The sequence below is a fragment of the Neofelis nebulosa genome, chromosome 10 (assembly GCF_028018385.1).
Source record: "Neofelis nebulosa isolate mNeoNeb1 chromosome 10, mNeoNeb1.pri, whole genome shotgun sequence".
In the NCBI taxonomy this organism is placed as follows: domain Eukaryota; kingdom Metazoa; phylum Chordata; class Mammalia; order Carnivora; family Felidae; genus Neofelis; species Neofelis nebulosa.
The window spans coordinates 10,441,632-10,469,101 of NC_080791.1; the positions used below are offsets into that span (position 1 = coordinate 10,441,632).

The following is a 27,470-nucleotide window of genomic DNA, read 5'->3' on the forward strand; positions in this document are numbered from 1 at the left end:
TGAGAATCCTTCCTTGCCTCTTCCAGCTTCTGCTGGTGGCTGGCAATCCTAGCATTCCCTGGTGTAGAGGCAGCGCTACAGTCTCTGCCTCCACTTTCACGTGGCCTTTGTACCTGTGTGTCTATGTCCAGATACTCCTTTTTTTAAAAGGACGCCAGTCATACTGGTGTTAGGGCCCACTCTCATCCAGTGTGGCTTCATCTCCATTACATCTGTAGAGATCCTATTCACAAGTTCGAGTTGGGCATGAATTTTGTGGGAGGGGGAGACACGTCACTACAGTTCCTGACTTGGTGCCCCTTATCTATTGGTTTAATGCGAGTGGAAATAGAGATCTTATGTTTTCATTTATTCCCTTATTTTATAAAGTTTGTCCACAACTTACCATGTCCAAGCTGTATGTAGTTGGCACTGGGGGGCGCAAAGAAGAATAGACCCAGCCCCTGACCTTAATTAATCTCCTTGCAGTCTCTTGTGTGGTTAATTTGAATTTCAGTTTTTCTTTGGGAAGGAGAACTATCTTGTCTTCCTTATTTATGGAATTCAGATAGGCATATGAGGAAGGAATTCTGAGACATCAGTGGAGCCAAGAAGCTTTGGGGACAAGTCCGTGGTGGCCAGAGCCCCACCTGTAGCAAACCTGTAGTTGGAAGCATGTCTTCATACCCTACATGCCTAAAGGAGCTTTAAAACCTGACCCAGACAAGGTGTTCATAACCTCCAGATTATCCCTGTGCAAATCTCATTTTTGGGTGGTTATATAAATCATATTAATGGAAGTCCCTTTGCAAAGGAAATCTATTTTGATACCATTATAATTTATGGCAATGAACAATTTTAATATACCCAAGAGTTATCTGGATGTATAATGAGCCATCCACACAATGGGATTTAAAAAAATTATCTCTTTATTAGAATTTGATATTGACTCATCATACAATAATGAATTTCCCTCAATCCAGCCCATGGGGTGGGGGTAGGCAGAAGGAAAGAGCTGGGAATTGTTTTTTCAAATAGAATTGATGAGACTTGAATATCCAATTGGATATACTCCCTGTAATCTTCCCCCTGCCTCCCACCTTCCCCCCAGGGCCTATCAGTGCTGCCCTTAGCACATATATGATGCCTCCTGTTCCTTAGGAGGAAACCACTTGGACATAATTTGTATAGGACAAAAAGGCTCTGTTTTGGTGTTCAGTTGACTTTGCATTAATTACTCCCTGATACCGGTCAAAATTTTTTCTTTCTGTGATGTGCTTGAGGTTGGCCCAATTCCCCCTAGGTGGAAGAACGTTCTGCTGGTACCAGATAAATCTGATAAACAACATCACTATTGCCCACACTAGTCTTTTAGAAAGATCTACAGTGGTTTTTGTGTGAAGCTAACGTGAATGTTGAGTGTACCAGGTCTCTCTTTGGGTGACCTCCAATTTCTGTGTCATTATTAATAGAAGCTCTTCTTGTGTTTCCTCTCATTATGAAGCTCAATTACAGAGACTCCCTCTCAACTTTTATGTCCTTTCCATTTGTTTACCACTGGTTGGTGAGCATTTTCAGGTGGGACTGATCCACTGGGTGCTAAGGAGTGTGGCCAGTCCTATGTCTTCTAATCAAAGCGTGTGTCACACTATTATTTTTCAAAACAAGAAAATGGGAGTAGGAACAGAAGAGCACTGATTGTAAGTGAAGTGCTGCTAGAAGTAATTAAAGGGTTCAGAAGGTGAATTTCATTAATGCTGTGTTAGTGGGAGAGCTCAGCCCCTTGCTAAAAACCATCTGGCAAATCTCATTTTCTCTCTTTAATGCTAAAGGTCCAGGGAGGTCTCAGTGAGTCTAATGAGGCCACAGAGAACCTGCGTCCAGAGAAGATACCAGCATTTGCGTACAGTCCTTCTGACTGCTGTCAGGAATTTCAAACAAGCCTTCCATTTAGGAGAAAGATGACCTCCCTTATGCCCAGACCCTGTATTTCAGGTGTGGAGCTGTAACTGTGATGAGATGAAGTGAGAAAATGAGGCAATTAATTGAATTGAGTGGTGAGGACCTGATATGGAGAGAGAAAATACTGTTTTTTAGCCCTTAATTTTCCAGGTTTATCTTTTAAAATATAGTATTTCACAGTATTCCAACCCTTCAAATAAACCTCACACAAAACCCTTTATTTGACAGAGTCTTAGCTGTCAAAATGTTTCATTACACAGGGAGACATGTGCACTGATAATATTTTCAAAACAGAGTACGTGGTGCAGCAGTCAGGGGACATGCAAACAGATGCCTCGGAGCCACTAGTGAAGTCATGTGTTTCTGAAAGTTCCCACCCATGTCGTCGTCTCAGGGTAGATCCACTCATTAGTGGAGATACGTGAATTTTTTCCCAAAACGCTTTGCTTGCTGAGATGGTCAGTCAATGGGAAAGGCAATAAGACTCTAGGGAAATGGTTTAAGAAAGTTGTGTTTCTGTGTCTTGGTGGCCCTTTGGTATCAGGTGTGTCCTACCAGCTCCAGCATCTCGGTCCCAGGGTGCCCTGGGTTCAGCACTCAGGGTGCTGTTTGATGTTCATGAGTCAACGCGCAAGGCTGTCACTGCAGCTTCAACTTTCCTGATGAAATTCATTTTTCCAGCCTTTACTATAATAACCATAATCAATCTCATTGCCAAGCACAGAATCCCTGTACAGCATTTCCTAGTGATGCGAACTGATATGGCAGTCAGATAAATATTGTGTTAAATTGCACTAAACAACAGTGACAAATGGCACGTATACACACATTGAAATCATGTTTCTTCTTAGATCCATCTTGGAACTCAAGGGCATCAGAGTGAAGTCCATCATCAGATCAGTGAGTGCCAGGGTGTCACGTCTTTCAGGGTGTTTTCTGTGTGTATTGCAGAACAAGCCACTGCCAAATTTAATGGCTTTAACAGTGGCAGTGTTTTCTTTTTCATGAGTCTGCACTTGGAGCTCGGTTCAACCAGATGTCTCTTTTGTTCCATGAGTGGCTGCTGGGGCCAGAACATGCAAGATGGAGTCTTCACTCCATGGCTTCTGCCTCAGCTGGGATACCTGGGGCATTCTCTAACTTTCTGTCTTTTCCTTGTGACCTCTCTGGTGTGCTGCTGGGCTTCTCCTCATAGTGGCTCAGGGACCCAACTGAGTGCCTTCCAAGAGGACAAGCCTCAGTGTGCAAGCACTAATCCACTGTGTTTGAGTCATGCTTGCTAATGTCCCGGTGACTAAAGCAGGTCAGCGGCCATGGCCAGAGTCACTGTGGGAGGGCACTATATAAAGAGGGTGTGATTGCAGGGAAGCATGGCTTATTGGTGGCCACCAAAATAATTCTTCTATACTAGGAGTGTTTGTGACCGAGCTTAGGAAATATATAGACACACACACACACACACACACACACACATGCACTATCAGGAGACCAGAGCATCTTACCCCTGGCACCAGAAAACTATCCTCTGTGGTTCTAAAATATGCCCCTCCTCCTTTCCCTCACAGTTTTCTTGATGTATAATTTACATATCATAAAGCCAACCTATTTAAAATATAAAGTTCAATGGTTCTTAGTTTACAGAGTTTTATAACAGTTACCATAGTCCAATTTTAGAATATTTTATTCCCAAAAGAATACTTGTACCCATTAGAACTTACTCCATGTCTCACCCCCACTCCCCTTGCCCCCATCCATAGGCAATCACTGATCTGTTTTCTTTTTTTATAGATTTGCCTGTGTTGGACAGTTCACATAAATGAAATCATACAATATGTGGCCTTTTGTGACTGACTTCTTTTGTTTAGCATGTTTCCAAGATTTATCCAGGTTACAGCATGTAGGAGTACTTCATTCCTTTTATAGATGAATAATATTCCATTGTTTGGATAGGTGTACCACATTTTGTTTATCCATTCATCAGATGATGGATATTTGGGTTGTTTCCATTTTTGGTTGTTATGAGTAATGTTGATATGAACATATGTTATGTCCAAGTTTTTGTGTGACTGTATTTCATTTCTCTTGGGTAGATATCAAGGAGTATAATTGATGGGCCAAAACTCTGTGTTTGTCATTGTGAGGAATTGCCAAAATATTTTCCAAAGTGGCTGCGCCATTTTATATTCCCATGTTTGTTTTTATGCCAGCGGAGGACAGATACTCCTTTGTTTAAGATAGTTTGGTTGAGAGGTAGAGGATAGACAATATGCTATCTCAAAGCCACTTGTGGTCTCCAAACTCCTATCAGTGACCTATTCCCAATGCCAGAGCAAATAGTGGAGTTAACAGTAATATTTGAGTGTTCTGGTATTTTAGATTCCAATCTCCAAGACGCCAAAGAGCAGCAGTGGGCGTGGGTAGTGGTCTGGGCTCCCTGGGCAGTACCTCTCTGCTTTATGGCTGGACTGGTCCATCTACTGTCTGCATCACCCACATGCGTCCTTCACAAGGTTAAAGGCTGAGGGCTTTCAGAACATTGCTAGGAAGACAAACCAAGGGAGGCTTGAACCACTTTATAAGCGTTTAGTAAACCAAATTCAGTTTCCAGGCATTTCTCATTTTGCTGACTCCCAGCCCTGTATCCCAGCCAGCCAGGGAGCGTGTGCCCCAAATTCCTGAGGTAGACCTGAGAAAGAACCAATTTAAAACCCAAAGAGTGTTCAGCATAGAAAAATCCCAGCTATTGTGTTATGTTTCATGGAGCCTAGTGGGATGTTTCTGTGGTAAGAATCCAAGGCTCTGAAGGGCTAGGGACTTCAGCACATAGACTGAGGAGATGCCCTCTTCCTTCTTGACTTGACCAGAGGACCAGGGAGCTATTTTGCCTCACATCTTTCCGACTTCTTCTTATGGAGTTAATCTCCTGAGGTAATAGCTCAGGTTTCTTTTAAATACAAAGAACTGTCTCTTACTCGCTGTATGTGGGGTGGCTGGATCTGAGTGGCAGCCTGGTGTTTCTCATTCCAATAGCCAGACACCCTTGTTCACATTTACTCAGTCCCTTCTGGATTATGGCCTGGAATAGAAAGGCTACACCTAGAACCTTGCACATTAAAACACATCCTGATAAAAATAAAACTAATTTCATTTTAGTGGGTTCTTAAAATGCCCTACAAGGATGGGCTCTTTTCTGTTTGTAACTTCCCAGTATGGAAATTGTCAACATACTATTTCCCACAGAAAATTCTTGGCTGCTGAGGGCAAGTCTGGCTTTCTTTATAGTTGTCTTGCCATGGCCCAGTCCCTGGACATTACAGAGCAGGCTTTTGGTTAGCATTTGGAGAGGGAATGAATACATGAATGAATGAGGACAGTGATATGAAGAAGGCATGTCTTCATGTATCTAATGGGCTCTCACATGACAAGGAGCCAGTTGTGGTCCAGGGATGGGTATAGGCAGATTTGCTCTTGATACAAGGAAATAGGTAGCATTGGAACTGCTGCCTCAGGAAGAGGGGATTTCCTGGTCACTTTGTGTTCAAATGGAAGTGAGACATCCCTCTGGAGAAATAAGTGAGGGGATTCCTACAGAAAGGCTGGATGAAGGCTCTGAGCCCCTTTCCATTCTCACCTTAGTCCAGTTGCAGCTAGAGGCAGCTTCTGTTTTTCTAAACTAATGTTAAGGCAGCCTTAACTCTTCCTCATGAATTTACTCCATAAGGTATTTGGGAAATACAGATTGTACTTAAGATTTTGTACTAGAAACTGGAGAGGGCAGCAGCTGTTCTGTCCCTTAAGCCCTCCTTTGATGTCTCTCCCCGGTCTCCTTCTTGGCCACCAGCATCGGGCCTTTTGTCTGTTTCTCCGTCTCTCTCTCCCCATGTTCTCACTCTGGGATCCTCTCTCCTTTTCTTAGGATATCTCTCCACCCTTTTCCTGTCCTGAGAGAAGCCATGGGACTTTCTGGTTTCTCCAGTCATAAGCACCTGCACCCTCACCTCTGCTCCCACACACATCCTTAACTGATAAAGATGCCTATAGCCACCAGGACCCATTCACTGGAAGTGTTTGATGACTTAAGTCTCCTTTGGAATCTTTGTGATAATTCAACATTTTTGGATTCAGAACTAGGAGAGACAAAGAAAATGAGTTTACCTTTCTTTTCTATGTAAAAATGCCTAGAGGGGCACCTTGGTGGGTCTGTCCATTTAGCCTCTGATTTCAGCTCAGGTCATGACCTCATGGTTCACAGGTTTGAGCCCTGAGTCAGGCTGTGTGCTGACAGGTGGGAGCCTGGAGCCTGCTTCGTATTCTCCCCCACTCTCTGTCTCTCTCTCTCTTGGAAAAATAGACATAAAAAAAAAAATAGAAATGCCTAGAGCCTTTTGCACCCACAACCCCCTCTGCACCTGGAAGAAACACACCGGTTCATGTTGGTGAGGTCATGGAGGGCAGAGAATGTGAGGTTAGTACTTCTCAGGACATAGTCAATGTCCTCAGGAAAGCCTTTCCTGAGCCCCAAGATTAGGTGAGCAGCTCCTTGCCCCATAGTCCCATATGCCTCTCTTTATCACATTTAGCACAGTTGTGACTTTATATGTGAGATTGTTATTATTTTGTATTCCCCATGATGTCTTAAGCTCCATAACACCATAGACTATGTTGGTTTGGATTCACCATTGAATCCACACAGGGGCCAGCGAAAATTCTGGACCAAGAGGAAGTGCTCAATTAATACTAAATGAAAAATGGATAGAAATAAAAATGTGAATTTTTTATATGTACATGTTTTAAATAAATACCAGTTTATAATGAATTGCAGAGTAGTCTTTGGAAGAAAATTATCTTCATGGTTGCATTTGATGTCAGCTACCTGAGGAAGAATCAGATAGCGTCCACATGAGAGCACCCACCATCACCAGCCTCATTCCCTTTCACTTCCAAGGGACCAAAGCTCCCACTTCAGTTTCCCAGTCAAGCCTGCAGGTGCTAGGGCTGGAGCCCAACCCTCCACTTTAGATAGCCTGCCAAACAGAATAGAGAGTGCTTTTGATATGCCTGGTGGCATATCACGGGAAGAGACCCAAGGACAAGGATGACTTTATTTTGTAGGGGGGATGTCTAGTCAAAAGGAAGGGAAGAATGATCAGGAAAATTGGTGCAAAGTAAGGGCTTATAGAGATAAGACTAGGGGAAAAAAGAGAAGTAGAAGAGTTCACAGGGTCTCTTCCAGAAAACTGAGCAATCAAATATGATCTTTATGCAGTATGAGGTGATGGGGTGGCCAGACCAGAGGCCAGTACCAGTGAGGAAGAGTTTGCTATTAGTTGGGTAGGCAGAAGGGAAAAGGGATAGGAAGGAGAAAAGAAGAGCTTAAAGTCAGGTGCAGAAGAAAAATTGCAGGCAGGCCAGCTTCACTCATCGGCTTGTTTGCATCTGAGATGGCCCTGGGTGGATGGAAATGAAGCTTGCAATTTTCAGGGTGATTACATCCAACTACCACACTTCCTCCTTCCTCTTCCCAGGTGTGGTCCCAGCATCAACCACATGGTTCATGTAGACCTTGAAGAATGGTGAGGAAGGTACAGTGGTGCCAATGGAGCCCTAGGAAGGAGATTCAACGAGAAATGATGGTCCAGGAGATGCCGGAGGAGGGTGAGTCTACCCTAATCCCCACCAGCTTGCCTGCCTACCGCCAAACTGCCTATTGATATTTATTTGCTTCTTGTTTATTTGACAGGATCACATACATATACATAGCGGCTGGCATACACAATTAATCAGGCGGAGTATTTCTGATTTGTGGTTTAACCCTGCCCTGCACTTAACAAGCCTAGGTCCCAGGGCCCCATGGCTGTCTCACACGGTTCCCTAGCAACCAAATGAGACAGGAAAATCTGCAGTTTCATCACCACAAGATGCTAGGTCAATTAATATTCATTAGCAGTGCCTGTGTTTGGCTGCTAGGAGACATTATGGAGAAAAAAATCTTTGTTGCCTGAGTGTGGGATGGAAGGAGTGTAGGGACCAATGAATATGTATATTATGTACTGAAGATGTGTTTTCTTATACTAGCATGGTCTGTCTGTACATGTGCATACAGATTAAAAAAAATTTCATCCGTATTTATAATTACCCTTCTAAGGTTATTATATAGGAATAGGTTTCAGAAACAAAAGGAAAGTTCTATGGGGTGACTGGGAGGCTCAGTCAGTTAAGTGTCTGACTCTTGAATTTGGCTCAGATCATGATCTCACAGTTCGTGGGTTCAAGTCTCACATCAGGCTCTGTGCTGACAGTGTGAAACCTGGTTGGGATTCTCTCTGATTCCCCCTAAGCCTCAAAAATAAGCAAACATTAAAAAAAAAAAAAACTCTTTAAAAAAATAAAAGGAAGGTTCTACTCCAAAATAGTAATCATGGCCTATTCAGGTCACTTGAAATTATATTACTAGTAAGTATTCTTGATTTTTTTTTCAGACTCTATTATATGCTTAATGCCCCTATAATATTTTTTTAGTTTTTTAAAATTAATTTTTTTTTTTGAGACAGAGACAGAGGACAAGCTCACTCAGGCTCTGCAGGTTACTTTAAAAGCTTATGGGGCGGGGTATTTGGGTGGCTCAGTTGGTTGAGCCTCCGACTTTGGCTCAGGTCATGACTTGGCATTCGTGGGTTTGAGCCCCGCATCGGGCTCTGTGCTGACAGCTCAGAGCTTGGAGCCTGCTTTGGATCCTGTGTCTCCTTCTATGCCCCTCCCCCACTCATGCTCACTGGTGTTCTCCTTTCTCCCCCACTCTGACACACACACACACACACACACACACACACACACACACACACACACACAAACATTAAAACAAAAGTAACCCTAGCAAAGATCACACATTGAGTCCCCAATGTTCAATGTCTGCGTTTTGTCAGAGACTTCTCTACCATACTGAGACAGGAGTTGTGGACCCCTTTGAAGGAGAGTGTACAGAAACCTGGTGATTTTACCTCACCTGGGCCTCATGTTTCTGGGCAGCTCATCCTCCATTGACCCGTAAATGCAGCCTGAAACCAGTTGCACAAATGTCCTTTCTGCCTTGAAGGAATTCTCCATGCTTCTGTCAGTGCTTCATTTTGGGCAGGCTGGCTCTGACCCGGAGGTGGTCCCTACAGCTCTGATTGTAGTGTCAGGACTCTGGTAGCCCTGAGTCCCAGCTCCAAGAGAAAGGAGGGGGGGCGGCGGCGGTGGTGGTAATCACAAAGAGCCCCTGAATGTAGTGGTGGGCCTGAAGGGCTTGGCCTTAGGGCACAAAAAGGCAGGTCTCAGCCCCCTCGGGAGTCATGGTGAGGGAGACTAGCATTGTATCAGCAAAGGCAGAGGCACTTGTGGATTCAGAGTCCTCTCAGTACTGTTTGAATGTGGCACAGTTTCATATTTACTCCCAGCAAACAGAGCTCCCCCACCCTCAGGCAAGGTGTGAGACAGGAGGTGGTACAGGGCTGTGGGAACAGGAGGCCTGTTTGGCCCCTTTTCCTGGACTCTGTTTAAAAACTGTTCCTAGTCACGGATGACCAAATAGTACCACCTGAATTTTCCAAATCACTTGGACCAACACAAACACTTGTGCCCACTGGGCGAGATTGGGCAAAGGAGGACAATTAGTGAGCCTTGAATGAGGTCTGATGGCTAGGGACAAGGACAAGTGGTTGGAAATGGGGCAGATTGGAGCAGTGGCTCTCCAAGTATATTCTGTGGATCAGCAGGTTGACATCTGGGTGCTTATCAGAAATGCAGCTTCTCGGGCTCCACCCAAATCCATTGAATCTGAATCTCTCAGGGAGAGGCCCAGGAATCTGTGTTTCAACTAGTTCTCCAGGCAACCCTTACACATGCTCAAATCTGAGATGTACTGATAAAACATGGGGATGTAAGTTTTCAGTCCTTTTACCTGTGTTTCAGACTTTACCTGGCACCCCCTGGACACTAGATAAGTTACTTTGTCTCTCCGAGCTTTAAGAAAGGCAAAGTAGGCTTGATGCTTTTTGCCGAAACCCTCTCCTCCTCAGTATATCATCTGAGTGAGGTGTCTGTGTGTGCATATACATGCACGCATGTGTATATGGGCATGGGTGGGTGGCTAGTTGGGTCTGATTTTTCTGTCACCTTGTCTTTCCTCTCCCGTGCGATGATAAAGCTTGTTGGAAACAAAAGGCCCAAGTAAAAACCAACCAGTGATGCTTCCTGCAAAGTCGGAGAAATAGTATCATAAGGTTCTCCCAAGGAGCTGCCTGGCACATCCCAGTGGGTTAGCAGGTTCCCAGGGAGAGGAGGGAGACAGACCTTTACATTTGGGAGCACAAATGGAATACTGGTTTGAATCAAGAGTGATTTGGATTTATGAATTTGTCAGCATTATTACTTCAGAAAATGCTCAGTTCCAGTTTGAACTGCCTAGAAGATGCTTTTTCTCCTAAAATTAATTGGTTGAGCTCATGGTTCAGTAGAAAATAGCTATCTAGGTTTGATTAAAAGTTCAAATTAGTGAGGTCCATTTGTTTGGTGTCCATTTGCCTCCCCTGGAGTCAGTGTGCCTGAGTGTGAATTCAGATGCTAACACTTAGAATGTGTGACCTTCACAAGTCATTTAACATCTCCATGCCTCGGTTTCTGTATCCTTAAAATGGGGATGATAAGAGTAACTACCATGAAGTATTGTGAGGATTAACAGTGTGGGTTAATGTTTGCCAGGTAACGTTCGCCATGGCTACTTGGTGCATGTTGGTTCTGCTCACTATTCAGGTCAATTTGATTCAGGTCTCCTCTGGGTTCAAATTCAGAATCAAATGGCTTCCATGCAGCTCACCCTCCCTGGGGACAGGGCTGGTATTCACTTTTCCTGTCCTCTCTAAGGCAGGATCCAGCTGCATTTGGAGCTAACTGCGTCTCATTTGTTTATAAGGTAACTGCTTTCTCTCTTTCCATCTCCCTCTCTCTTCCCTCCAATTTCCATTTCTTTTGTGAAATGGTTAAAGTGCTTGACATAATTAGCTGTTAATTGTTAGCAGCTGTACCCATTATCAGCTTAATGCCTAATTAATTGCAACAATTAATGCTGCCTATCCTGTCTTAGGAACTGTTGATGAGGGAAGGCTGGTGTTGTTTAAGTTATATCTTAATTAATTTACCTCCAATTTTTAGCATTTAACTAAAAATACCAAATTGGGGGCTGCTTTCTTCATATGAGTAGTGAGCAGAGGGTCAGGGCAATGCGCAGTGCTTGGGTCTATCCTGTGAAAGTTGGGTGTCTCTTCTAGCAGCTGCCAGCCATCCTCGCACATTGCAGGGCCCTGCACACAAATGCACTCTTCTCGGGAATTTTTTTCTGTGTTGCCCTGTTTTGAGAAAGTGCCAAGTGGAAAGCTTCAAGAGTAAATGGCTTCCTCCCCTACTACTTTGTTCAAATTGGCAGTGGAGCATTCATGTGAATCAGACAGGGGTGAGGTGGGGGCATGTGAGCTCCTGCAGGGCCGGGCTGTCTGGGTCATGACCACAACTCCATTAGTATCATGTTCAGGTAACTGTTGGAGGGAAAACCAAATGTATGAGGCATAGCCTTAATGTTTTGAGCTTGTCTCAGGAGCTCCAGGCATGGTGCTGTATGCCTTATACACATCTTTGTTGTTGTTGTTTAGTTATGTTGTTTAATTCTCACAACATAACCCTATAAGGTGTGTATTTGCTTTTCTCCCTTGGTGAGGAAAGCAAGAGGTTAAGTACCTGGCAAGTGACAGAATTAGAACTCAAGCCTACATCCTCCCACTTCCAGACTAGGCTTGCCACCCTACGTCTTGCCTTTCTTCAGGTTAACGAGTGAATTTTCCAGCGCTGTGTTCTGAGGTGACTGGTTTACTTTTAGAGCCTTAGGACTGGATCACATCCCTTTGGGCAATCCCATTGTCAATCATCCAAAGAAGAGGCCAGTCCTGGTCCAGGATATGACAGTGGAGCAGGTGGGCTTTGACTTAGCAGTGGGATATAAAAGCAGGTGCCAGAGGCAAACTCAGGAAACATTCCTCTCTTTGGTCCTAGAGGAGCTGGGAATCTATACCCTGGCTATGACACTCTGCAGGATGGTAAGGTTGTCCTTGCCATGTGGCAGTGGTACACAACACTGTCAGACCACCACTGTGGCCTTGGGCGTTAAGCTCTGAGAGGGGCTATGCTTAATATCTAGGTTCAGAAGTCTAAAATAATGGCCCCCCAAAGATATCCGTGCCCTAATCCCTAGCACCTGTGAGTGTTAATTGGTAGGGCAAAAAATGCCTTTGCCTATGTGATTAAGGATCTTGAGATGAAGAGATTTTCCTGTATTACCTGGGTGAGCCCTATGTGCAGTCATGTATTTCCTGGTAAGAGAAGGGCACAGGGAGATCTGACACAGAAAAGGAGAATGCAGTGTGACCACAGAGGCAGAGATTTGAGTGACATGGCCACAGCCAAGCAATGATGGCAGCCACTAGAAGCTGGGATTTTCCCCTGCAGCCTCAGGAGGGAGCAAGGTCCTACTGACACCTTGATCTCAGCTCAGTGATACAGATTTCAGACTTCTGACCTCCAGAACTGAGAATAAGTTGGTGTTGTTGTAGGAAATTTAAAAAACTGGGTTTAAGGGTTTTCTTCTTTTAATCTCTGTTATTCCTGAGTGTCCAGCAAAGTTTTAAGTGTTAAAAAAAAAAAAAAAAGATAGGGGTGCCTGGGTGGCTCAGTCGGTTAAGCATCCAACTTCGGCTCAGGTCATGATCTCACGGTTCGTGAGTTTGAGCCCTGCGTCGGGCTCTGTGCTGACAGCTCAGAGCCTGGAGCCTACTTCGGAGTCTGTGTCTCCCTCTCTCTCTGCCCCTCCCCTGTTCATGCTCTGTCTCTCTCTGTCTCAAAAATAAATAAAAAACATTAAAAAAATTAAAAAAAAAAAGATAAAATAGTGGTGCCTAGGTGTCTAAGTCAGTTAAACGTCCAACTCTTGATTTCGGCTCTGGTCATGATCTCACAGTTTTGTGAGTTCGAGCCCCGTGTTGCATTCTGTGCTGCAAGTGTGGAGCCTGCTTGGGATTCTCTCTCCCTCTCTCTCTGCCCCTCCCCTGGTCATGCTTTCTCTGTCTCTTTCAAAGTAAATAAATAAACATAAGGAAAAAAGATAAAATTAAAAAAGAATTAATGATGAGAGCTGAAGTTTACTGTCCACAGAATTATCTAGTTGAGAGGTCCCTTGGGGAAAACATATATGTAACCCATTATAGTGACTTTAATAAAATTAGGATTAAGTCTGAATTAGTATTTAAGTGAATGCGCAAATACTTGAGAGAAGTCTATTATTAAATAAGAGTATATTTCTTGCATAAATCTAGTTAGGCTGTCCCAAACTAGTTGTGGCAGCTGCACAGCATTTTTAAGGCCCAGGCTCCCTCTCATTGCTCCCATGTGAGGTTTCCCTCCTCATGGTCGGAGATGACTGCTAGAGTTCCAGAAACAAGAGGGAGAAGAAAGTTAGAAAGAAGGGTTTACCTTCTCCCTCCTGGGGAAGCTTTTAACATAGTTTCTCTCACATTTCTATTTACTTACATCTTTTTTGGTTACAAATTAGTTTCATGGTGACACAGCTTCAGTTTATGATTGGAATTGAAATATTTTAGTTGAGTTACAATATGGTCAGCTAAACAAATGAGGTTTTTTTCTTTTTTAGAGAAGTAAGAGGGACGGATGCCTGGGTGGCTCAGTTAAGCATCTGACTCTTGATTGCCATTCAGGTCATGATCTCAGGGTAAGTCCTGAGATGGAGCCCTGCTTCCACCTTCGTGCTGGGCTGGGCATGTATCCTGCTTAAGATCCCCTCCCTCTCTGTCTCTAGTGCATGTGTGCATGCATGCTTTCTCTCTTTCTCTCAAGAAAGAAAAGAAAGAAAGAAGGAAAGAAAAATAAAAAACAGGAGGAAAATATTTGGAGGCTGCCTCACCAAGTATTAAAATTGTAGAGGCCTGCCACTGGTAGGGAAGGAGAAATACCCATTTTAAATAACTGATGTGCATTTTTTTACATATAAATAAAAAAATTAATTTCAGTATAGTTAACATACAGTGTTATATTAGTTTCAAGGGGTACAATATAGTGGCTTCAACAGTTCTATACGTTACCCAGTGTTCATCATGACAAGTGCACTCTTAATCCCCAACACCTATTTCTCCCACCCCCCATCACCAGCCTCCCCTGTGGTAACAGCTAATTTGTTCTCTGTTAAGAGTCTTTTCTTGGGATATGTGGGTGGCTTAGTTTGTTAAGTGTCCAACTCTTGATTTCAGCTCAGATCATGATCAATCACATGGTTGGTGAGATGGAGCTCTGTCTCAGGAGACATATCTAGAAATGTATTGTTAAGCTTATATCAAAGAAATTACTGCCTATGCTCTCTTTTAGGATACTTATGGTTCCAGGTCTCACATTTAGGTCTTAAATCCACTTTGAGTTTATTTTTATGTATGAGTTCCAGTTTCATTCTTTTTAAAAAATATATAACTTATTGTCAAATTGGCTAACATACAGTAGGTACAGTGTGCTCTTGGTTTTGGGGGTTCAAAACCTGTGGTTCCTTGCTTACATACAATACCCCATGCTCATCCCAACCAGTGTCCTTTTCAATGCCCATCACCCATTTTCCCCTCTCCCTCTCCCCCCCCCAATCAACCCTCAGTTTGCTCTCTGTATTTAAGAGTCTCTTATGGTTTGCCTCCCTCCCTCACTCACTATAACTATTTTGTTCCCCTTCCCTTATGGTCTTGTGTTAAGTTTCTCAAGTTCCACATGTGAGTGAAAACCTATGATATCTGTCTTTCTCTGACTGACTTATTCACTTAGCATAATACCTTCCAGTTCCATCTATGTTGCAGCAGATGGCATGGTTTCATTCATTCTCATCGCTAAGTAGTATTCCATTGTATATATAAACCATATCTTCTTGATCCGTTCTTTAGTTGATGGACATTTGGGCTCTTTCCATAACTTGGCTATTGTTGAAAGTGCTGCTGCAAACATTGAGGGTACAAGTGCCCCTATGCATCAGCACTCCTGTATCCTTTGGATAAATTCCTGGTAGTGCTATTGCTGGGTTCTCGGGTAGTTCTCTTTTTAATTTTTCGAGTAACCTCCACATTGTTTTCCAGAGTGACTGCACCAGTTTGCATTCCCACCAACAGTCCAAGAGGGTTCCCGTTTCTCCATGTCCTTGCCAGCATCTGTTGTTTCCTGTGTTGTTCATTTTAGCCACTCTGACTGGTGGGAGGTGGTATCTCAGTGTGGTTTTGATTTGTGTTTCCCTGATGATGGGTGATGTTGAGCATCTTTTCATGGGTCTGTTGGCCATGTGCATGTCTTCTTGGGAAAATTGTCTGTCCATGTCTTCTGCCCATTTCTTCACTGGATTATTTGTTTTTTGGGTGTTAAGTTTGGTAAATTATTTATAGATCTCAGATACTAACCCTTTATCTGATATGTCATTTGCAAATATCTTTGCCCATTCCGTTGGTTGCCTTTTAGTTTTATTGATTGTTTCCTTGGTTACATACAAGCTTTAGGATGATTGCTTGTTGTAGTTCAGTGAAAAATGTTGTTGGTGTTTTGATAGAGATTGCATTAAATCTGTAGATAGCTTTGGATAGTATGGATATTTTAACAATATTTTTTCTTCCAATCCGTGAGCATGGAATATCTTTCCATTTGTTTGTCTTTAATTTCTTTCATCATTGTTTTATAGTTTTCAGAGTACAGGTCTTTTACCTCCTTGGTTAAGATTATTCCTATGTATTTTATTAGTTTTGGTGTAATTGTAAATGGGATTTTTATTAATTTTTCTTCGTATTACTTCATCATTAGTATATGGAAATTCAATGGATTTCCATATATATACATATATATATTTATTATTATTACTATTTAAGTCCTGTGACCTTACTGAACTCATTTATCAGTTCTAGGATTTTTTTTTTTTTGGTGGAATCTTTACTTTTATTTATTTATTTTTTTTTACTTATAGGAGCATATAATCCGCAAATAGTGAAAGATTTCCTTCTGCTTACCAATTTGGATGTTCTTTAATTCTTTTTCTTATTGTTGTGGCTAGGACTTCCAGTACTATGTTGAATAAAAGTAGTAAGAGTGGACATCCTTGTCTTGTTCCTGACCTTAGGGAAAAAGCTCTCAGTTTTTGACCATTTAGTATGTTAGCTGTATGACCATTTAGTATGTTTTCATATATGGCTTTTATTATGTTGAGGTAGGTTTCCTTTAAACGTACTTTGTTGAAGGCTTTTGTCATGAATGGATGTTGTACTTTGTCACATGCTTTTTCTGCATCTAATGAAATGATCATTGGGTTTTTATCTTTTCTCTTGTTGATGTGATATATCACATTGATCTGTGAATATTGAACCACCCTTATATCCCAATAATAAATTCCACTTGATCGTGGTGAATGATTTTTTAATGTATTGTTAGATTCTTCCTAATATTTTGTTGAGGATTTTTGCATCTATGTTCATCAGAGGTATTGACCTGTAGTTCTCTTTTTTTGTAGTGTCTTTATCTGGTTTTGATATCAGGGTAGTGCTGGGCCCATATGGAAGCTTTCCTTCATCTTTTTTTAAAAAAAAATAGTTTGAAAAGAGTAAGTATTAATTGTTCTTTAAATGTTTGGTAGAAATCACCCATGAAGCTGTCTGCTCCTGGGCTTTTGTTTGTTGGGAGCTTTTGATTATTGATTCATTTTATTACTTGTAATATGTTCAAATTTTCTATTTCTTGATTCAGTTTTGGGAGGTTATATATTTCTAGGGATTTATCCATTTCTTTGAGGTTGTCCAATTTGCTGGCATATAATTTTTTATAATATTTTTTTACAGTCGTTTGTATTTCTGTGGTGTTGGATTTTTATTTGTCTTTCATTTATGATTTTGTTTGAGTCTTTTTTCTCTATCTCTCTTGATGGGTCTGGCTAGAAGTGTATTAATTTTGTTCAAGAAATCAGCTTCTGGTTTCATGAATCTGTTCTGGTTTTTTTCTATTTCATTTATTTCTGGTCTCATGTTTCTTCTTTCCTTCCTTCTTTAGGTTTTGTTTGTTCTTCTTTTTATACCTTCTTTAAGTGTAAGATTTGGTTGTTTATTTGAGATTTTTCTTCTTGAGGTAGGCTCGTATTGCTGTAAACTTCCCTGTTAGAACAGCTTTTGCTGCATCGTGAAGATTTTAGACTATTAGGTTTTTGTTTTCATTTGTCTCCATGTATTTTTTTTTTCCTATGTATTTTTTTTTTTTATTCCTCTTTGATGTGTTGGCTGATCCATTTATTGTTTGGTAAAATGTTATTTAACCTCGGTATATTTGTGTCCTTAACAGATTTTTTTTCTTGTGGTTGATTTCTAGTTTCATAGTATTCTGTTGGGAAAAGATGCATGATATGACCTCAATCATTTTGGATTTTTGAGACTTGTTTTGTGTCCTAATGTGATCTCTTCTCGAGAATGTTCCATGTACATTTGAAAAGCATGTCTATTTGGCTGTTTCAGGTTGGAGCGTTCTGAGTATATCTATTAGATCCATGTGGTCCAATGTGTCATTCAAAGCCACTGTTTCTGTGTTGGTTTTCTATCTGGATGATCTATCTATTCATGCAAGTGGGTTTCAAAGTCCACTACTATTGTGTTACTATTGATTACTTCTTTATGTTTGCTATTAGCTGCTTTACATTCAGGTGCCTTCATGTTGGATGCATAAATATTTACAATTGTTATATCTTGTTGGATTGTTCCTTTCATGATTATATAGTGCCTTTTTCTGTCTCTTACTATGGTCTGTGTTTGAAAGTCTCTTTTGACTGATAAAACTATTGCTACTCCAGCTTTGTTTTCACTTTCCTTTGCATGATAAATGCCTGTCCATCCCTTCATTTTTAATGTTCATGTGTCTTTAGGTCTGAAACGAGTCTCTTATAGGTAGTATATAGATGGATCTTGCTTTTTATCCATTCTGCCATCCTATGTCTTTTGACTGGAGCATTTAGTCCATTTATACTCATAGTAATTATTGATAGGTATGTACTTCTTGCCATTTTGTTACTTGTTTTATGGCTGTTTTAGTAGTTCTCTCTTCCTTTTTTCTCTTGCTTCTCTCACAGTTTTCTGTCTTTACTTAGTGATATATTTGGATTTCTATTTTTTTGCATATATATTGCTCTTTGATTTGTGGTTACCATTAGCTTTGTGTGTAACATCTTGTGTACATAAAGCAATCCATATTAAGTTGATGGTCATTTCAGTTTGAACCCATTCCTTACTCCTTCCCCCACCATGTTTTAGATATATGGTGTCATATTTTCATGCTTTTATTTTGCCAATCCCTTGACTGATTTTTTTTAATGTTTTATTTACTTTTGAGAGAGACAGAGACAGAGTGTGAGCAGGGGAGGGGCAGAGAGAGAGGGAGACACAGAATCTGAAGCAGGCTCCAGGCTCCAAGCTGTCATCACAGAGCCTGATGTGGGGCTCGAACTCAAGAACTGCGAGATCATGGCCTGAGATGAAGTTGGCCATTCAACTGACTGAGCCACCCAGGTGCCCTGTCTTGACTGATTTTTATAGATAGAATAGTTTTACTGCTTTTATGCTTCCTACTTTTCTTACTCTTGCTTATGGTCTTTCCTTTACATTCAAAGAGTTTCTTTTAATATTTCTTTTAGGGCTGGTTTAGTGGTGATGAATTCCTTTAAGTTTTAGTTGTCAGGGAATCTCTTTATCTCTTCTGTTCCAAATGATAGCCTTACTGGATAGAGTGTTCTTGGGAGCGTGTGTGTTTTTGTTTTTGTTTTTGTTTTTTTTTCTCCTTTCAGCACTTTGAATATATCCTGCCACTTCATTCTTACCTACAAACTTTCTGTTGAAAAATCAGCTCATAGCCTTATGGTGATTCCCTTGTATGTAATGGTTTTCTTTTCTGTTGCTGCTTTAAAATTTTTCTCTTCAGTACTACTTTTTGTCTTTTTAATTACCTTGTGTCTTGGTGTGGAACGCTTTGGGTTGATTATGTTGGGGGTTCTCTGGGATTCCTGGATCTAGATTTTTGTTGCCTTTTCCAGGTTTGAGATGTTTTGTGCTATTAATTCTTTGAATACATTTTCTTTGCTATTTTCTCTCGTCTGTCCTTCTGGGATCCCTATGATGCAGATATTATTATGCTTGATGGTGTTGCTGAGTTCTCTAAGTTGAGTTTCATTAATTTTATTTTTTTTCTTTCCTGTTCAACTTGATTGCTTTCCATTACTCTCTCCTCCAGGTCATGGATCTATTCTGCTTCCTCTAGCCTACTATTTATTCACTCTAGTGTATTTTTTTTTCTTTTGAGACAGAGAGAGAGAGAGCATGTGTATATGTGTGCGTGAGAGAGTGGGGGGAGGGGTAAGGGGCTAGGGAATCTTAATCAGGCTCCACACCCAGTGCAGAGTCTGATGTGGGGCTCTATCTCATGACAATGAGATGACCTGAGCTGAAATCAAGAGTCAGATGCTTAAATGACTGAGTCACCCAGGTGCCTCTTTAGTGTATTTTTAATTTCATTTATTGAGTCTTTCATCTCTGGTCCTTTCTTTCTCTTTCTTTGTTAAGGGTCTCAATGGGGTCATGTGCTGTTTTCTCAAGTCCAGTGAGTATCCTTATGATTGCTTTACATTATTTATCAGGCATGTTACTTGCCTCAGTTTCATTTAGCTCTTTTCCTGTGACCTTACCCTGTTCTTTCCTTTGCGATATTTTACTCTGTCTCCTTATTTTGTCTAACTCTAGAGATCTGTTTCTCTGTGGTGTGAAATCAGCTATATTTCTTGTTCTTGAAAGTAGTGGTATAACTAAAGAAGAGGTCCTTTAGTTCCCTGTAGTGCAATGTCCTCTGTTCTCTAGAAGCTTGTGCTTCAGGGGTGTGTCGTATATGTGTTGTCTGTGCTCTACTCTTGTGGCTGAGCCACTTTTGCCTTCAGTCCAGTCATCTGCAATGGCTATTTTTGCCTGTTATGGGCAGGGTTTTTGTCCCTGTGTTGTGGGCCAGTCTGGGGCTGCCTTGTGGTTTTGAGTCACATCAGGCATTTGCCAGAGATGCAGTAGCAGCAAACTGCAGGGCACTTTGCCTGTGTTGTGCCCTGACAAACTTTCATTGGTGGGTGGGGCCTACAGTCAAACCACTGTTTTCCCAGCCTCACCGCTGGGGCAGCAGTCGGACTGGTTTGTGGTTATCTTCTTTTCTCCCTCAGGCAACAGTCACCTTGAGGTGGTGCTGGCCCTTGTCAGGGCTGCTTACACACTGCCAGGTTTGTGGCATCATTTTGGATGGGCTCCAGCCAAGGGTGTATTGGAGAGGGCATATCTGCAGAACAAGCCTGCAGTGGACTGCATGGACGGGACACACACCTAACCCAGAAAGTTCCTGCCCAGTCTGCGTTTCAAGGTGTGGATCTGCAGAGTTGTGAGGGTGGGGTCTGCAGTGTTAGCAAGATAGGTGGAGAGTGTTGGTGCTGTACCAGTTCTTGCAAATATATATGTCCAGTTGAGGGACGGGAGAAGGAAATGGCACCTGCCTGCTCCTTTGTTTCTGGAGAAATCTCCCAATGGTCCTTGTTCCTCCAGCACATGCTCTGAGACTAGTAAACAGATCTCCCTCCCATATATCCCAGGCGTTTTTCAAGCTGCTGCTCTGTGCTTTATCTCTGATGGGCTAGTGTTGTGCTCTGTTTAAGTCATGAACTGAGTTCCCTCTCACCTACCTCTCCCAGAGCCAAGCTCACTGGTTTTTATTCTAAGTGTTAAGCCCACTAATTTTAGAAACTCGTAAAATTATGGCCCGTGTAATTTTCAAACTCAAATGATGCGGGGATTTGTCTTGACTGGGTGGGTTCCCTGTGCCTGGAGTGTCTGGCATGAGGGTCTCTTTGCCCTCTCTTTGCCCTCATTGTCCTTCCCTCCCCTGGGCAGTCCTTTGGGTCCATTTGACTCCCAACTGCATCCCCACCCTTTGTACCTTCTATAATGTGGCCTCTTCTCTACATTTAGCTGTAGAAAGTCTGTTCTGCCAGTCTTTGGGTCATTTTCTGGGTTATTTATGCAGAGGTGAGTGTTTCGTAGTTGTATCCATGGGATGAGGTGAGCTTTGGATCCTCCTACTCTGCCATCTTTCCTGGAAGTCTGATGTGCATTTTTTTTAAATGTCTCATCAGGGTAGGCCTTGGTTCTGATGTTACAGTATAAGTGCATTGTTTATATAATGGAAAATATCCGGGCAGGAGCAGATAGAATGACTCTGGGTCTGAGAACCATAAGAATTAGGAGAGGAAATGGGTTGTTTAGCTGGAGGATAATTTTTTTTTTTAAGGATAAAATGATCTGTTTTCAAATAAATTCAAGGCTGTCCTGTAGATACAAGAGTAAATTATATCTATGGTAAGATAGAGAAGGAATGGGATAGAAGGGAGGTCAATTTGCGAACAGCTGAAATGCCTGTAATAGCTGCCTCTGGGGAAGTGACTCCCTTACCAGGCTGGTAGCTGTCGGGGTTATGGAGGGTAGGTCCTGTGCAGGAGTTTGGACTGGAGGACCTCTCTTCTGACCCCATGAGTCTGGGGAGACCCTCCAGGGGATTGTCAAAGACCACAGTAGAGGACACAGCACTGTGGGGGTCGGTGTCTTAAGAGTCAAATGAATTGGGTTGTCAGGGAGAGCATTTTCCATGCCCCAGGGTAACAAAGCCATGGTTGTTGCTGGGCTGAAGCTTGGAGCTCTGTGCCAGCATCCCAAGGAAAGAACGCAGGGAGTGTAGTTCTAGCTTGGAACTGAGCCCTGAATATGGCCAGTGCAAGGTGGGAGGGGGCCAGGGAAATGTGATGGTGGGGGCCTTGCTTTATTTGACTCCTGTAGTGCTGAACTTGTAAGGGGCAGTCAGCCAATTCCCTGCATCTTCTGGGACTAGTCTGGCATTCTGAGTTTCCCAGAGGCCAGAGGTGAAGAGGAGGCCTGGATCTTTTCTCTAAGTCTATATGGAATTAAGACTCGAGTTTTATTCAGACTTATGCTGAAATTTCTCCAATAGGCTGTGTTAGTCGTGAGTTTAGGCTGATGTTTTTGTAGGTATTTGGATTAAGTTGGCTCTATTTTGAGGTGCCCGTAGGTAAAGCATGAACAAGAGATGCTTCTCTAGCCAGAAGAAACGCAGTACCTTGCCTTCCATGAAATGCTGGTTCATCCCCACTGATACCAGTTGTGATCATATAGAGGACATGAAACATGCATAAGACTCTGTCATAGGAACTTGTGATGGTCTAGCCTGTTTGGGTTGCAAGTGACAGAAACTACTTGAAACTAGCTTGAGCAGAAAAGGACCCATGTTGGCTCCTGAAAAAGAAAAAGGCTTGGCATAGAGGTGCACAGCCTTCACTTTTCCATCAGGGCTCATCTTTCTCTCTCTGTCTCTCTCTCTGTCTGTCTCCCTGTCTCTCTCTGTCTCTCTCTTTCTTTTTCACTCTCTTGCTCTCTCTCTCTCTCTCTCTCTCTCTCTGTCTGTCTGTCTTTCTCTCTCTCTCTCCCTCTTTCTCTCTTTCTTGGCTTGCTTTTGGTTCTTTTTTGTACATTACCCAGACCGTTGCCTGGGAGAGATGGTTCGGGGGTGGGAGGTGCTCCAAACCCACAGCTCACAGTCCAGCTGCCCTGTATCTTCATCTCTCCTCTGTTGTTGAGCCTAGAGGCCAGCTCTCTCCTTGACAATTGTCCTGATCTTCAGGAAACAGGAAGACCCTTAGCAGGGAGCTTGTAGACATGTCCCAATATGGTTCTCAGGGGCTGCCATGTCCTTCTTCAGCTACCTAGGAGTCTGAGAAGGTTAATTTGTTTCTGCTCAACCAGGCAGCTTGCCAGCATTTTGGTAGCAATGCCAGGGCTCTTTAAGGGCTGAAAGTGGTGGTTGCTCCCTAGCTCTGGATGGGACGAGTTGCAGCCGAGGAATTGCAAACACATCTTACTGAGCTGGCTCAAGCTTCTCAGTCTGTCCCATCACTCCTCCTGCCTTGCCTTGGCCCGACGTCTCAGACCCCCAAGCTCTGGTCTCATATGCAAGCTTGGTGCCTTTGCTTGGTGTGTGTCAGCTGCCTGGGGGAGGTCTCGAGTCTCCGCCTGCAGCTGTGGCCCCTGGAGCCTACTTTTGGAATCATCCCAACACAGATGGTGTGGCCCTCTGCTCTGGAGGAAGCTGTTTTGGCACATGCTCAGATGCTGTTCATCCCTTCTCAGCCTGTTCTCTTTGCCTGAAATTCATCTGCGTCTAAATTTTCCCTTCAGGGCAGGGGCAGCAGCATAAGGAATTTAAAGGAACTGAACAGATCTATTAAGCAAGAGAGATATCAGATTCGATTTCTAAATTGTTACCATGTGTCCCTGTGATTCTTACCTGTAAGAATCAGGGTTCTTAGCCGTAAGCAATAGAAGCCAATTCTGGCTGATTAAGCAAGAAAGGTTTGGTAAAAGGATGTTGAGTGTCCTAAAAATCAGTGGAGCCTGGAGAACTAGGCTGGAGGCTGCATATCCAGAATGATGTTCCATTACACGTTGCAGAGCGGGCCTAATGAGAAAGCTGCTGTTCACCTCCACTGCTGCCAACTGGAGGCTACAGTTCGCATCACTGCCAGGGACCTGATTATCGCCACCACCGTCTTCAGGGTCAGCGCCACATCTGGCCCAGGAATGTGACCTAGGGCATCCCTGCTGCCTCACAGTCCCCTGCTTGTGTATCAGCTGCAAAAGGAGGCTGGGAAGTGACTGCTCCTGTTTGTATCTTTGGGAGGCAGGATCCACAGGGCAGGGGCTTCCTCAGATGTGAGAAGGGCATTAACGAGGCGCCAGGCTGCCAGAAAACTTGACAAGTGCCCTCTACACCTTGTGTGTGAGGTGTGCTCTCCTACCTCTGTAAGAAAGCCAGTTTTCTTTTTCCTCAAGGGTGTTACCTGAGGGGCTTCAGGGAGTGACCATATCTTCAGGGCAGCAGGAGGTGAGGCCTCAGGGGACAAGTCATAAGTAGGAATTCACTCCTGGTGGCAGTGAAAGGAGAGCAGGGGAGTTGTGGTGACATTGGCTTCTTTCCTGTCTCCAGACACACATGATGCGGTTCCCTATTGTTCATTCCACAGGGTCCTTTCCCTTCGGCTTTGGGTTGCTAGGCTAGAACAGCCAAATTTTCAGAGTGTGTCCTCTGTAGAGCTGTTTGATATAAAATGCTAGGTGGCCATCTAAGATTCACCTAGAAAAACTTGGAGGAAGGCAATATGGGGAGCCCAGAAGTGGAACTTAATCCATCAATGTCATCTCTTAAAAATACCTTCTTTGTAGCTCTCCCAGCAAGATGTGGCTCCTACCGACTCCTGCTTGGGGACAGTGCTGCCCAGTACCTGAAACAGGTTTCCAAAAATAAAGCTGACATTTATTGAGCGCCACGTGTCAGGCACTGTATGAAGGGCTTTACATAAATTATCTGAGTTAATTCTCATTGAAACACCATGAAGTATGAGCTATTATTACCCCTATTTTACAGTTGAGGAAACTCAGGCTTACAGAGGATAAATAGCTCAACTGATGGTTAGCCAGTCAGTCAGTAGCAGAGCTGGGATTTGAACTTTAGCAGCCTGATCTCAAAGCCCATGCTGCTAAATTCCCTCTCCAGGATCTTGACCAAGAAAGTACTTGGATTCCCCCCAAACATGAGCCTTGGAGTCTCCTTTTCTTTTTGCTTCTAGTGTTCAGTTTAAGTTAAGATGAGAAAAAGGTCTGCTAGGTAGGAATATCTGTGTTAAGTCTTGCATACATGTAGAAAATTCAGAGTGACAGAGTGGCGTCTCCTTCCCGGGTCACACAGCCCATCATCCTCAGATGCTTAAATCTGGAACTTGAATAAGTCGCTCACCTGTGAGAAAAGGATGACCGACGAGAGTGTAGAGGAGTTGAGGCTGAAGGCAGAACCTCCTGGGAGGAAATTCATGGTTTGAGGCTCTCCCTATGTAGAGGGGAACCAGGAAACTGCCTCCAGGAGTGAGAGGATCCAGGTGTCTGGGGCAGAACGAAAAGAGAGGAATCACCAGAAAGGAGATGAATGGGAGAAGAGGCTTGGTTGGGGAAAAAATAAAATAAGGATCACCCAGCAAAGTCTTAGGGAAGTGATGGCCCAGGCTATATTAAGCTTTTCCTCTGGACTCCTGACTTTATACATGTTTTCTAATTATGTCTTTAAGTGGTTGTCACCCCTACTAGACTGCAAATTGCTCAAGACAAAGGTCCTGGCATGCCATAAGTGCTCAATACATGTTTGTTTTTTGAGATGAGTAAGTCTTGTCCTAAGGACAGCAAGGATTTGGAGGAACTGGAGGAAGATCCAGCCTGAGAAAGGAAATCCTAAAAAAAAAGAAAAAAAAAATCCCCTTTGAAGTTAGGTTCAGCACCTAGTCTGGTGGAGGCAGTCCTGGAGAGGTGAATACCTGGCTGGTGAGTGATCTGCCTGTCGGAGGATGCTTCACCATGCAGCCCTCTCTCATTCCGCTGAGGCTGCTCATGCTGACAGAGCCCCCAGGGTGATAGCCAGGAGCACAGGATGCTTCCATTCTAGCAGTTCCCACAGATGGAGGTGGGTGAGCCTCATGGTCTAGAGGCTGAAAATGGTCAGGAAGAGAGACCTAAGTGGCAACAGGGGTGGAGAATTGTGGAATGTCAAGAGTCAGCATGGTTTCTTGTGATGGGCAAGTTAGAGTCAATCATTCAGAGTATGTTTACTGAGGATTTATTATGTAACAGACAGTATTAACCACAGAGGATTGAGTGATGAGCGAGACACAGTCCCTGCCCTCCTGATGTTTATAACCGGGTGAAGAAGACAGCTATTCCACAACTTGACGTAGTCCGAAAACTCAGGTAGGAGTAGTGCGGGATGCTAAGGGAGACAGTGGAAAGCCATGGAGCCCAGACTTGGGGAGTTGGAAGTGGTATCTAAGCTAAAACCTCGTGTAGGAATTGAGCAGGGGAAGATGATTGTGGGTCCAAGGAGAAAACAAGCTGGTCTGTTAATGCATCTGAAATGAGTTCCACCTGGCTGGATGTGAACTATGACTGGACAGTGTGTCAGATGACCAGGAGAGTCAAGGCATTGTGAGACCTGGTTAGTCATGTTAAGCAATTTAGACTCCGTCTTGATAACTGAAAACCACCATCCCACATGGCTTAGTGTGTATAAAGTGTTGCATTTTGAGAAGGGTACTCCACAATCGGCAAATAACAATGTAAATCTTAAATCTCTTAAAGAATGTTAAGAGGGATACGTTTTACACCCATAGTAACACTTCTCAGAAGATGCTTGTCCTCCCTAATTGTCTCACCTCACAGCTGTGTCTGATGCCCCAAATCCCAAAGTGCTCTTCCTGTGCAACTCACTTGGTTTCCTCCTGTCTCTCTTCTTCCTCCTGTCCCCTAGCCTGTGCTGGTGGATCTAATGAACAGTACACTAAGCCCGCTTAAAACAACGTGAATCCAAAGTCTGGTAAACTTTCCTCTCTAATCTTAATCCCTGGTTTTAAGTGTATGCTACCTTCCTCACAGGGTTGGAGTGTCGGGGGCACCTTTGCATTTGGGCTTTCCTCTGGCATACCTTCTTGATGGCTACACTGCAACACAACTTTGGATCCAGGCAGAGTAGAGATGAGGAAAAGTGATCCAAGAAGACCTATCTAAAGGGAAACAAATTAGAGGCAAATTCACCCAGCTGAGGTGTGAAGAAAAGGAGCTGGGAAGGCAACTCCAGATGGAAGGTACTTGGGCAGAAAATAGGAAATTACATGAAAACAAAGTTTTAAGGTGAAAGGTAGAAAGTGGAACCAGAAGCATTTCCCTGAAAGAAGAGGATGGCCTCAGGGTTTTTAGAAGACACCTGCAGCCACCTCATCTGCAGGTGAAGGAGAGAGGATGGGTCGCGGGAGCCAGCTGGATGCCCCACTGTTTGATATTTTCATTCCTCCAGGCAATGGGCGGGGGAGAGAGAGAGAAAGATGAAGAACAAGGAAGGGGAAACAGAAAGGGTGGGAAAGAGGGCAGATGACTTGTCATTCCCTACTCTGTCCCCAGGTCCATCACAGATGAGTATCCCAGACTTTCTCAGGGTAGGGTCCTGACTCCTGATTTTACCTCTACTAGGTTTTAGTAGGAATGGTTGTGGAGAGTTTTTTTTCCTTTAAAAAAACTAAGCAGTTTCATGCTTCTAATGAGCTTTCTGGTTCCTGGGACTCTGTGTGGAAAAACCACTATCCCAGAAGTCGGCTTTAATGGGAGTGCTTCCTGCTGCAAGGCTACCCTGCAGAGAGCCTGGGCTGTGATGGCTTCAGGGATACAAGGAGCAGACAATTCCAGGCCAGCCAACCAGCTCTTTCTGGAGTCAAGTCC

At 43.3% G+C, this 27,470-nt stretch overlaps 1 long non-coding RNA gene across 1 annotated transcript in view; it reads left to right on the plus strand.

Moving 5' to 3' along the window:
• The first annotated feature begins 7,165 nt into the window (after positions 1 to 7,165).
• LOC131486802 (uncharacterized) overlaps positions 7,166 to 27,470 on the plus strand; it is a 377,105-nt gene continuing 356,800 nt past the window's right edge. Inside the window, exon 1 of the long non-coding RNA XR_009249454.1 lies at positions 7,166 to 7,596. This is a non-coding gene — a long non-coding RNA (uncharacterized LOC131486802). The remainder of the gene's footprint in view (positions 7,597 to 27,470) is intronic.